This window comes from Euprymna scolopes, chromosome 3 (assembly GCF_053919585.1).
Source record: "Euprymna scolopes isolate OS-2025 chromosome 3, ASM5391958v1, whole genome shotgun sequence".
In the NCBI taxonomy this organism is placed as follows: domain Eukaryota; kingdom Metazoa; phylum Mollusca; class Cephalopoda; order Sepiida; family Sepiolidae; genus Euprymna; species Euprymna scolopes.
Window position 1 is genome coordinate 117921632 of NC_136484.1, and position 12429 is coordinate 117934060.

General features: G+C 33.0%; 1 protein-coding gene across 1 annotated transcript in view; it reads right to left on the reverse strand.

The window, feature by feature from the left end:
• The window catches only part of LOC145258202 (rho GTPase-activating protein 7-like), a 671840-nt gene extending 660750 nt beyond the window's left edge, over window positions 1–11090 (reverse strand). The window contains exon 1 of the mRNA XM_080116103.1: window positions 10068–11090. The gene's annotated coding sequence lies outside the window, so the exon portion shown is untranslated. The remainder of the gene's footprint in view (window positions 1–10067) is intronic.
• Between the last annotated feature and the right edge of the window lie 1339 nt (window positions 11091–12429).

Below are 12429 nucleotides of genomic sequence, written 5' to 3' on the forward strand. Positions count from 1 at the left end.
GGAATGCTACTCTAGAAGTTATCCTAAATATAGATATGGAGGTTATCGGAAACGAATGAAAGAACTATGGGACCTATCCAGTGACTTCCATACGACAGAACAAAGAATTGCGGACCAAGCAAGACTAATACTCAAGAAAGGTTGGCAACAGAAATACAGCGAAAAATAAATGATGAAACCGAACAAGAAGCATCCCCAAACGGAACCGCACGTAGAGCAACACCAAAAGTTGAAGCCCCACAAGTAAAAACACCAAAGGCCGACGACCAACAAAGAACGAAGTCCATAAACGTGGAAACCGAGAACAATGAAACAGAACTAACAGAGAATGAATCAAATAAAATAATACAGCTGATGAACGAGGAAAAAACAAAGCTCCCATCGTTAAGGAACCAACAGCAGAAGAAATTAAAAACAGAAACCGAGAAGGTTAACAACCTCCTCCCACATATCCCAACAAATACAATCACAGACTTAAACAACCTAATTTACGCGGGCGCCAAAATCGTAAATATGAATCTCAAATCAGAAAAAACAACCGGGGACAAGCGGACCGACAAAACCTGGATGGGAAATAAGACTACAAACCCATCCAGGCAAGAAGACCAGATGTCGTAATAATTAACAAGAAAGAAAAATCCTGTCAAATCGTAGACTTTGCTGTCCCAGCTGATGACAGGGTGAGTATGAAAGAAAAGGAGAAACGAAGCAAATACACAGAACTAGCCAGAGAGTTAAAAGGGATTTGGATGATGAAGAAAATCAAAATAGTAGCGGAGGAGCACTAGGAACAATTCCGAAAAACTTCGAAAAAAGAATGGCAGAAATTGGAATCAGAGGAATAACTGCAAAAATACAACGCCTAACGATAAAGAAAACGGCTGAAATATTAAGGAAAACCCTAGAATGTGGGGAATAACACCAGACAATATAACAAAGAAGCGTTACAGGGAATGAAGAACGCCGAAGCTGCATATCAACAAGTTCTACACCACCATCATGCATCCCCCATTGTCTCATCACCGTTCCCCCCCCCCAATAAAAAAGTGATACCAAAGAGCCGAGAGGGGTCAAGGAGGATGGAAAGACCGAGGAGAGAGCGCTGGCCAGACCTCCGCTGGACAAACGCGAAGAAAACTGGGATCGTGGGGAGGCTTAGTGCCACTCAAATTCCAGTATAAACCAATGTTCACTACCAGCGAGAAATCAATGGCATGAGGCTGTTACAATGACGCAGATTTATCTGCAAATGCTATCGAAGGAGGTGAAGAGAGCTGGACGTCTGGGGAGACTTGTTGTCACTCAGCTTCCAGAGAACACCACAGGTCTCCAAACCGATCGTTTGTTGACTTGTGTGAAAGCTCCATGTGAGCCAATAATAACAACAAACAAACAAACAAGCAAGCAAACAAAATCTGGATCACTATATCGATTAGCATGCATCAAAGGGTGGATAAAGGTTGCTGTGACATCACTGCCTGTTATTCAATATTTTTACAAATTCGGATTACGATCGATTCAGAAACAACTTCTCAAATGATAGGAAAAGCAAAACGGTATTTATATTTACAAGTAACTCTACCGTAAATCGATATCCCCAGATTAGAACACGTGCTAACATTTATTAATATTTTCGATTCTGAGCAGAAGGAAGGAAGCCATTTTAAATGATAAATTCGACTTGTCCATATCAGTCAGAAAACTAGCTGTTCCCACACGGCGCTGCCCGGGAGATTTTTTACTTCCATTTTGATTCCACTTTTTTATTTTAATTTTTAAATCACATCAATACTTTCTATTTTTTAATAAAAAAGTCCTAAATGTATAAATAATTAAGCATTATCTTTGTTATGCAATAGTGAACTTTATACCTTGTCTCGTTAAATTATTGATCAGTGCAACAAAGTTTGGATCAGTTTTGAGTTAGTGGTGTTGCTTCTCTCGGACTGAGGTATTGTTAAATTACAAAAAAAAACAAACAAAAAAAAAGCAACAAAAAAAACAAAAAACAAAAACAAAAACAAAAACTAACCACAAAAAGAAATAAATGTTAATAGTTGCGGTCAGATAAGTCCATAATAATGCTAAACTTGCGAGACCAGTCGTGTAATGCTAACGATTTCACATCGCTTTTAGGGTGTCCATCTTTTCAGATTTTACCATCCCATGCTTTGATATGGGGTTAGTTTATTGCTATTCGCGCTTAAAGTGCTTCTATCACGGAATGCCAACAGGATTGCTCATGTATGGGACAGATTAAGCTTCTCTTTTGCTCTTGCTTTTCAATCCCTACCTTCCGATTTTGTGCCATATACCAGTACAAATATAGACGTAAAAATCTTTTTTGGTAAATGTCGAAGGTCGCGGTGAGAGGAGAATATGATAAAAATTATATAAAGACATTAAAAATATTTTGATTTTTTTTGTTAAATATTATTAAGTTATATTATTAATTGATAAATATTTTTGCATGACGAATTATTCCAAGTTAAAATTTGAGTTCCGTCTCTAGATAAACCCGACATCTGGTAAAATTAGTTTGATTTAGCTTATGCACGTAATTTTGGTACATTCCGAGCGTGCTTTTCTCAATTTTACATGCATAATACTGAATGGATTTTAAATCGAAAGGATTCTTAATTTAGTATTATTCTATAAAAACAAGATAAAATCATTTGTAGCCGTTGCACAAGTTTTTTCTTACGTTCTTCTCGGACCGCAACCTTTAACGTTTATCTCTTTTTATGGTTGGTTTTTGATTTAAAATTTTATTTTTAGGTGAGTAGGTGGGCAGAAAAAAATCACTGTAAAACAAAACAAAAAATTAAATTGTCTCCCCATGAGGGTAAGTTTGTTTATAAGGTGAGAGAAACCGAGCCCCACCCCCAAATTGGAACTCTGGATGAAAAGACAAATGCCCGAACGAATGTGGGCGACAGAATAACATGAAAGTAAAATTTCGAAGTCAATATAAGTACAACGAACTAGCTGGTGTACTCGTTCCGAGACAGGCTCAATACCAAATCATTTTTCTCAGACAATTGTGATGAGGTAGAGATGCTATTCGTAGAAATGTAAGACGTTACTGGTTTGTATAGCTACTCTTTTTCTTTCTTAATTCGTTTAGCTACCTTTTTCGTTTTCACCACCCAAAAAAGTAATGTCAAAGGTGTCAAACTGAGCAGTTTCAGGTATTCCGAACCCTTGATGAAGTGTTATTAAACTTTATATTGGGTAGATAGCATATAAACAATTAGTTCTTATTTAGAATTCAACATAATTAAAAAAATATACAGAAAATACAGAAAATCTTGATATACGTACCCGCCACGAAACGAAGATGTCATATTCGAAAACTCACGTAAATTGATCAAGTAGTTTTATTTTTAACTAGCCTGGGTGCCCGGCGTTGCCCGGGTGTTTGGAGGTGTGTGTTGAGCAAAAAAAAAAAAAAAAAAAAGTGGTAGTAGGCAGGCAGGTAGGCTCGAACCCGTGATGCGAAGGCGGAAAAAGAAAGTGAAAGAAAATCTGACGCCATTCTGCTACTCCATGACACGACTGAAGGTTTGAAATGTTAAAATCAGGCAAACTCAATCCAACCTATACGATATCTTGCAGAAATGGCTCGCAAAAATCGACCCCTCCTTGTAGAAAACTGGCCAGTCAAGGGTGAAGAAATTCATGTTTTGGGTCAATTTTTCGGTATTTGTCGTTCGAGACGTCGAGATTCAAAATGATACCGAACTCGTGCAAATCCGTCGAAAGTTTTAGATATACATACATACATACATACAGACAGACAGACAGACAGGTGAGATTTATATTATAGATTAAGAAAATCAAATTTTACGCGTAAACAAAAAACTGACTATCTCGCTTCCCCATCTTGAAAAAAAAAACCCTAAAAAGCACAAGGGCAGATAAGTACATGATAATACTAAACTTGCGAGTCAGTTTTGTAATGCTAACGATTTCCCATAAATCGCTTTAAATCGCTTATAAATGATTTTCTTTATAAAAATAGTATTACTTGATCAGTTTACGTGATTTTTGGAATATGACATTTCCATTCCGTGATGGGTACGTACACCATAATGATTTTTTTCTGTATTTTTTTTTAATCAGTTCGAATTTTAAATAAGAACCAAATAATTTATCATTTGAAACTTTGGGTCTTAATCCACAGTAATCGAAAGAGTTTAACAAAAATATTTCATGAGTGGCAGTGTCGTTCTGCTATAAACGATGCGGTCTCTATTCCAAATCGTAATTTATAACATAAGTAGATTACCGGATTTAGGAGGTTCTAACTCTTTCTCTCCTTGTCTTTTTCTCTCATAATACTTTTGTATAAATTCAAGAAAAACACGTTATGGGAAGAAGCATATCTTAGCGAAAGTTTTACAAACATTAAACAGCAGAGGGATAGCGGTACTTGCTGAATATTTTTTTTTGGTTCTCATGGACCTTTTGTTGTCTTCCTGTTTATAGCCTCGTTTTCATGTTGTCAGTATAAACACGAAAACGAGGCTATAAAAAGGAAGACAGCAAAAGGTCAATGAAAACCCATTTTTCCCTTAAACACTTTCGATTACTATTGATTAAGATCCAAATTTCTAGTTTATAATTTCTGCAGTTAATCTAGTTAATGTATTTTCTAAGAAAGTTTAGTAGAGTTTCGGAATAGAGAGCACCTTGTTTGTACGTCGACAAACTAGGAAATTACTTCCCCTCCCCATTTCGGTATATGAAAATGAATATGTTTATTTTATTTTATTTTCAATAATTCTGTTTTAAACATGGTAATCGACAAGAATGTACGGCACTTATGCATTTTAGTTTCGGGGTTGGGGAGGGGTCATTTTCATGTTCTTTAAAATATTTTTTCATTTTTCTCGAAACAAGGGGAGACAACCCAGGAAGCTCTAAAGTTTTTCAAAGAATTTCTCCGAAAATGTTAAAGTTTCGTGTAACTTTTTGGTAAAAATGAAACAAATACACTACATTAGAACAATAACACAAATAAAGCACCAATAATCTGAAGATTTATCTAATTAATTTTTTTAAAAGTTTTTATAAAATAATTATAATTTCGACATAAATTACAACAGGTATTCTTGTATTTTTTTAAAACAAATGAGAGTAGTCATTATATGAAAATGAATGACTTCTTTTTTTTCAAACAGACTTTTTAATAAACAGTTTCTCTAAGAAAAATAAAATCCCTTCCAAAATAAAAAGATAATGAAAGTTGCCATTATATGTAAATGTATGACCAAGGAAAATAAAAAATTACAAAATTAAACTTTCGTAATTAATAGTTGGCTGATTAGTTATTTTTGTTTTACGGCTTTTCAGGTTATTTAATGCGGAATCCAGTTATTTTGAAGAAATATTTTTAATAAAATACATTTGTTATTTTTCAAGTCGGTTTCTATTAAACCCATAGTTGGGACCCTAACAGGTACTACCACTCCGGGTCAGAGTGGACCTGGGAGCAATGACAATTAAAGGGTAGCTCCATACTCCCCAAAGCCCGCAAGCTGGGGCTTCATCATCGGATATAGTTTAAGGTCATATCCAGGACCCATAATTAATAATAATAATAATAATAATAATAATAATAATAATAATAATAATAATAATAATAGTAATAGTAATAATAATAATAATAATAATAATAATAATAATAAAAATAAAAATCATTAAAATTTATATGTTTGAATAGTCATTTGTTTTCCCTGAAAGCCTTAAAAAAATGCAAACAACAAAAACAAAGAAACAAAAAATAAAATGAAACAAAAAATTCTCCTCAAAACCGAAAACTGCACAAGTACCAAATGTGCATTATATTTTTTGTAAAAATGAGAAATGTAAAAAAAAAAAAATAAAAAAAAGAAAATGCTCCCAAAACGAGTTTTGCCGATTGTTGAGGTGAAATGTACTTAAATAACAAAATAAAATTTACTTCAAATTCAATGTATATAAATGTAAATGTTAAACACGCATATTAAACTAAAGCATGGCTTACGAAAATAGAAGGCCGTTTCATTAAAGTGACGAAACCTGCTGACGTCACTGAATAAAGTACAATGGCTACGGCGAGACGATAGGCGACAATTACCAGGATTATTTTAAAGCGGATGCATTTTAAACTTAATAATTAAATACAAAACTTCCCTCCAGTATTTTCCCGGCAAAAACTCTCTATTTTAATTACAGGTGTCCAGATGTAAAATACTTCTTTATCTTTCGGGAAACAAAATGCAGTCAATTTTGGATCAGTTTTATAAATCCCTCGGCAATTTCTTTGAGAATTGAAACAGAAATAACTACCCTTCTTAATAGTCATCTATCGTCTAATTATGACCATTGTATTTTATTCTGCGACATCAGCAGGTTACGTGACTTTAGTGAAACGGCCTTCTATTTATGTAGGACACATTCGACAAGGTTAATACGCGTGTTTTTTCATGTAAAATTTCACTGCAAATGTTCACCCATGTAGCGGCATTTTTTTTATTTTCGACATTCTGTTATTCTCACATTTCGACTCTTATAGTTTTGTTGTTACATTCGTCGTTTTTATTTGAGTTTTGTATAAAAATAACTTTAGCAGTTTACATGTTTTGCCAAAATGTATATTTTTGTACATGATAACCTTTAAGGAAAACAAAGAATTATTGTTGTAAGAACATAAAAAGCAATGTCCACCCGCCATTAAAACACATCATTTGTCAGATTCTCCCCAGTTTAAAAATTAAATTAGTTTTATTGCACAATATAAACTACTTACTCGCCTTCTGAGATCGAGTTAGGATAATATATATATATACTAGCAGATGTACCCGGCGTTGGCCGGTATTAAATGTAAAGTTAAATTTGAGATCGAGTAAGGATAATATATATATATATATATATATATATATATATATATATATATATATATATATATATATATATATATATATACTAGCGTTAAATTCCATCAAACAAAATGAAGTAAAAAACCGGAAAGAAACTGAGACATGTGCATGCGAGGATTGTTTTTTTTTTCTAAACACTTCTTGTAAATAAAAAAAAAAAAAAATATTCGAGCTGATATCAAAACCAAAACCTAAAGACACTGAGTCAAGTACGATAACCATTTGGCCAGCTTGATACGATATTTAAAAAGCGTTTTCAAACCTAATTATTCTTAATATAAGGAAGCTGTTGTGTAAACGAATCGCGCATGCGTAGTCGTGAAACAGTTGACAAACAAATAAAAATCCGATGCTCCCCCAAGTAACAATTTATCAATTTTGACCTCGTAGCAGCCCTTTTTTTTCAGGATTAAAACCGATTAAAAAGGTTTTCCACATGTCTGAATACCATATATACCAAATTTCAAGTCTGTAGGTTAAAAATTCGTTGAGTACATAGGTTGAGAGTTGTACTCACACGCACATACTCATGTTCGATCTCGGCATGTTGTCTTCCCAGGCATGACATTTCCCGAGAGGAAGGGTTGGGTGATAGATTTATTGTCTGCCGATCAAAATTCCGGTTTCTGGAGGAGCTGAACTTGTCACATTAAAATGAAGAAAAAAAACTTATGTCACATATGTTTTTTAGGGAGACGAAAAATTCTCATCAATTTTGTCTCAAAAACCAAAAGAAACAACGGAGATATATTATAATGCTTCCTACAGTAAAATCGAATCCCCAAACGTATTAAACAGAAGAGTACCCCCAGCCCTACAAAAAAAAAAAAGCAAAAAACAAAATAAACCAATATATCTCTTAGTGCATCTGTTCGTCGGTTCGTCCGTGCGTCCCTAGGCCCGTCCCACCTTTTCTCGGAAACTACTGGTCAGATCTGTCTGAAACTTCGTATGGACCTTTGTTATGATAAGGTCCAGGGAACTAAGTATTATGGTATCTGTGCACAGTAAGGGATTAATAAGGATTAGTATTTAATGCAAAAATGAGCACAAATTTAACCATATTCACCCATCAATCTGGCATAAAGCACGCACTCTAAGGCAACGGGTTACAACTTCTGCTCCTTTTTTTAACGAGATAAAAAGTATAGTCTATATTAATAAAATTAGAAGATGATTTCATGTGTATGTGTGCTTTTTCGAGTCTACGAAAATTGAATTAATATTATTTACTATTAATCGAATATTTATTGAAATAAAAAAGCAATAACGTAAAAGGCAATAACGTAAAAGGCTCAAAAAAACTTAAAAAAGATCCATTAAAAATAATTGCGAAATTATTTAGAATAACACTAATTTAAACAAAAATACAGAAAAATCCTCATAATGTACGTCATCGTCAATTGACAAAGATGTCATATTCCAAAAAATTACGTAAATTGCTCAAGTAGTTTTTTTTTCAACTAAGAAAATAAAAATTTACGATTTTTAGCGAATTTAATTCTAAAAGTATTCAGTATAAGGCTAATTTTGGTGTAGATACTTCGAATTTAGTTGTTTCCTCCTTATTTATTTCATCATGACCGATGAAAACACTACGATTGGCTTAGTAGTAAAATTTGATTTTCTTAGTTAAAAACAAAACCATAACTAAAACAATAACAATAAAAAACTAATTGATAAATTTATGTGATTTTTGGAATATGACATCTTCGTTCCGTGGCGAGTACATACATCATAAATATTTTTCTGTAGTTTTTTTTAATAACTGTACATCTAAATAAGCACCAGATAATTCGATCATGATAAACCATTTGTTAATAGTTCGATAAAAACGAAACCAATGAATTACTTCGTGATGTTTCGAAATCTGAAAAGAATTTAGAAACATTGAAAATGGCGAACACTAAATACATTCAAACTGGTTTTATTTCATTGTTGATCGAGGTATGACTTTAGTTCTGTGCAGTTCTATGAGGTTCACCCTCCCAGTCCTTGCCTTCTCCCTTTGAGAAGGGGTTAGTTTATCGCTAATCATCTGAGGCGCCTCTACGAGGGAATGCCAACAGGGCTTCCCAGGCATGTTTTGTAGGTAAGAGTGCTCTTCCACTAAGTTGCTGGCTCTTCAGATCACACGTTCCGACCCTTGTGTCACATCATCCTATGGTGGGAGGGGATAAATATAATTTACTTGCTTCCACACGCAAAATTAGACATCTAATGTGAAGAAAAAAAAAAATTCAGCTCCCTCCGAAAAGACGTTCTGGTTGACACCAAAATTTAAAGAATGCCTCGATCTAGAAGGATTTCTCTGTCACTGAATGAGGACAGAGACGCTGAAGTGCATTATCAGAACGGATACTACACGATGTTCCTGGCCAAATGTCATTTTCGTCATCCAATAATTTAATGAATGGAGATTAGAACATCATTTATACAATTTATAACAATTAATAATTTAGATGAACTAAATCAGCAGTCGGTAATGTAATAATTAAATTTAATTTTCAAAATCATATTTTAAAAATAATAATTTGGTAAAAATAGGCAGACTTAAAAAAAGAAAAGAAAACTGAAAAGAAAGAAAAAGCGAAACAAAAACAAAGGCGCTGGTTCACATTGGTGACACCAGCGCATTTCAGGTGAAAACATTATTACGTACTTACGTGTCATGTCGAAATTAGTATAAAAAAATACGAAAAATGATCCAGTAGAAAAATAATTGCAAGTAAAAATGGAATTTATCGAATAAATGAGGTTTATCTTATGTTTTAATACAGAATCGTTATGCGACCAATTCAGTATGGCAAACAAGCGTGATAACCCTTGACTAGAATTCACAAATTAATGGTACGCCATTTTGAAACCGATGCATTTCCGAATGTAATTGTAGCTAATTTTTAGCTAAAAGGACATCTAGTACATCTCCTACCGGATCATTTTTCGTAATTTTTGGAATTTATACTAATTTCGTCATGCCATGTAAAATACGTAATGTTTTCACCTGAAATGCGGTGGTTTAGATTAGATCACCAATGAAAACAAGGCGCGTTGATTTAGATTAAACAAGAATGGAAAGTAAAAATAAAAAGATTCCCGGGCAACGTCCGGTCGGTAAAAGAAAACAAAATATATGCTTACCTTTTTAGTTTAGGTAGAAAATTATCCTCGTCTGATCCCATAAAGTTTCTAAACAATTTTTTTTTTTAAAGAAAGAATTTCTTTTTCTCGCGCTTTATGTATCCATATATATTTTAAACTGCTACTTTGTTTGCGCGTGAGTTAAGAAAAAAAAAAAAAATCCGAAAATGTTTTTTTTTTTGTCCTTAATTTCTTTAAAAATCGATTGTGATTATTGATTATTATTAATTATTATTTGTGGAACGGAACTACCAATATTATAACTAACAAAACCATAAATCCAAAGAAAGAAAAGTAAGAAAAAACCACTTTGAGGAAGGAATGAAAAAAATAAAAAATAAAAGAAAAGGAAAGAAAAAAGCGCAACTTTAACTAAACTACAGGCTACATTAAAAGAGTAAATAAACGACCCAACGCGAAAACGGTGTTTATAACACTAAATCCTAATTATAAAGGATTTTATTTCTTTTTCCTTTCCATTCTTTATCTTTTTTTTGCGTTTTTCTATAACTTTTCCCGTTTTTTTTTTGTTTTTAACTTATATTTTTTCCTGCGACTTTCCCATCCGAAGCGGTGTGACTTGGCAAACAGAAGGACACCCTCATCAAAACAACGCAACTATTTGTCTTTTCATATAAGTATATAAATGAAACTAAATTGATGCGTGCGTATGTGTACGTACATGCATGCGAGTGTATGTGTGTGTGAATCTAAGTGTGTGTTTGAGGTCTACAAATGATATAGTAGTACTATATGACTGCATGAATGCGTGCGTAAATATTGCGTGGATTAGCTTAAGCGTGACGTTAGAATGTCCGGTAATGATATATGTCCTATATCCATTATATGTGATTAATGTATACGTATTAATACTAATATGTGTATGTACGTTTTCCTTCAGTGCCTCTGTGTGTGCCTTAAAAACATTTAAAGCAACACTGAACTACACTAACTCTTCTCTTTCTATCGTTATCTCTCCATCTCTTACCATTCCCCTATCTCTCACACACAAACTCTTCGTCTTTCTCCTCTCTCACTCAGGAAAAAAAAAAAAAAAAAAAAAAAAAAATCTTGCAGCCTGGCATCGGCGATTATATAATCATCAGTATCGTAAGCAACCTCCTGTTTTTTGTATTTTTATTTTTTCTTTGGAATTTAATATACTGAGTTCTTACGCTGTGAAAGTTTTTATACAAGCCGCCACCAGTGATCGCTCACTGGTAAAAATAAATAAATAAAAACAAAACAAAAACACAAAACAAAAAACAAAAACAATATAAAAAACAAACAAACAAAAATAGGTTATGTTCCCAGTGACATAAATTCTCCCCAGATTTCCAGTGCTCTCGCCATTGGAAACCACTCTACGCTGTCGCACCAGCTGTTTACCATTAATTTCTCGATAATACTTGTCGAGTTTGTTGGGGATATATACATCGAGGGGGCTCCATTAAAGTGCTTGCATAAGAGTCATAGATGATGGGACAGAGGCTGGAGCTTGGTTGGCAGTGCAAGACTAGGTGTATCAGACTTTTTGGGGAATTTTTGACACCCCTAACAGAAAACTGCGAATAAAATATAAAAAACTCGCAATTTTTCTTTTTAAAGTGGGTTGTTTTTTTCTGTATGGAATATACTTCCAAAATAAACTATTAAAGTTGTTTAAAAAATAATAGAAATATTATTTTTTATTTTTAAAAAAACAGTGTTTACAAAGTGCCGGTGCGCGTTCAACCAGCCATTTTTTTTTTTTACGTATGAAATCAATTGAATTTTACGAGTGAAATTCTTTCAATTTCTAAAATATAAAAATATATCAAAATTTTTCTATTGGTTCAATTTTTACGATATTTTCATGGTTGATGTGAAATTTTATGCTCTTTCTAATAAACCGAATATAATATTTTAGATAAACGTTTTTTTTTTAATTCACCCCCTCCTATTTTGAAATATCTATTAAAATTTAAATAATTAATTTACTCACCAAAGTTTTATATATCACAAATTGAAGATAAAAGATCAATAAATAAAATATTCTAATTTAAAACAACAAAAAAAGAAGTGTTTTTTTGGAAATTTACCTGTAAAGTCCAAAGTGTAAAACTTTTTTTTTTTTAAACCACGTTGATTTTTTTTCTTAAATGAAAGCTCATGTTATGCTTATATCGTCAAGTAAATACCGGACGCTGACGACAATTTAAGTGTGTGCTTTTTTTCACCTACGGAGGCCCCAAAATACTAATTTTGGTTAACAGCACGCAATGAAAAGAGATATTAATTATGGCGTTTATAAGTCACCGTAAGATAATCGCGAAAAAAAAATCAGAGATTTGTCTCCCTTTATTTGTACAGTCAAAAAATG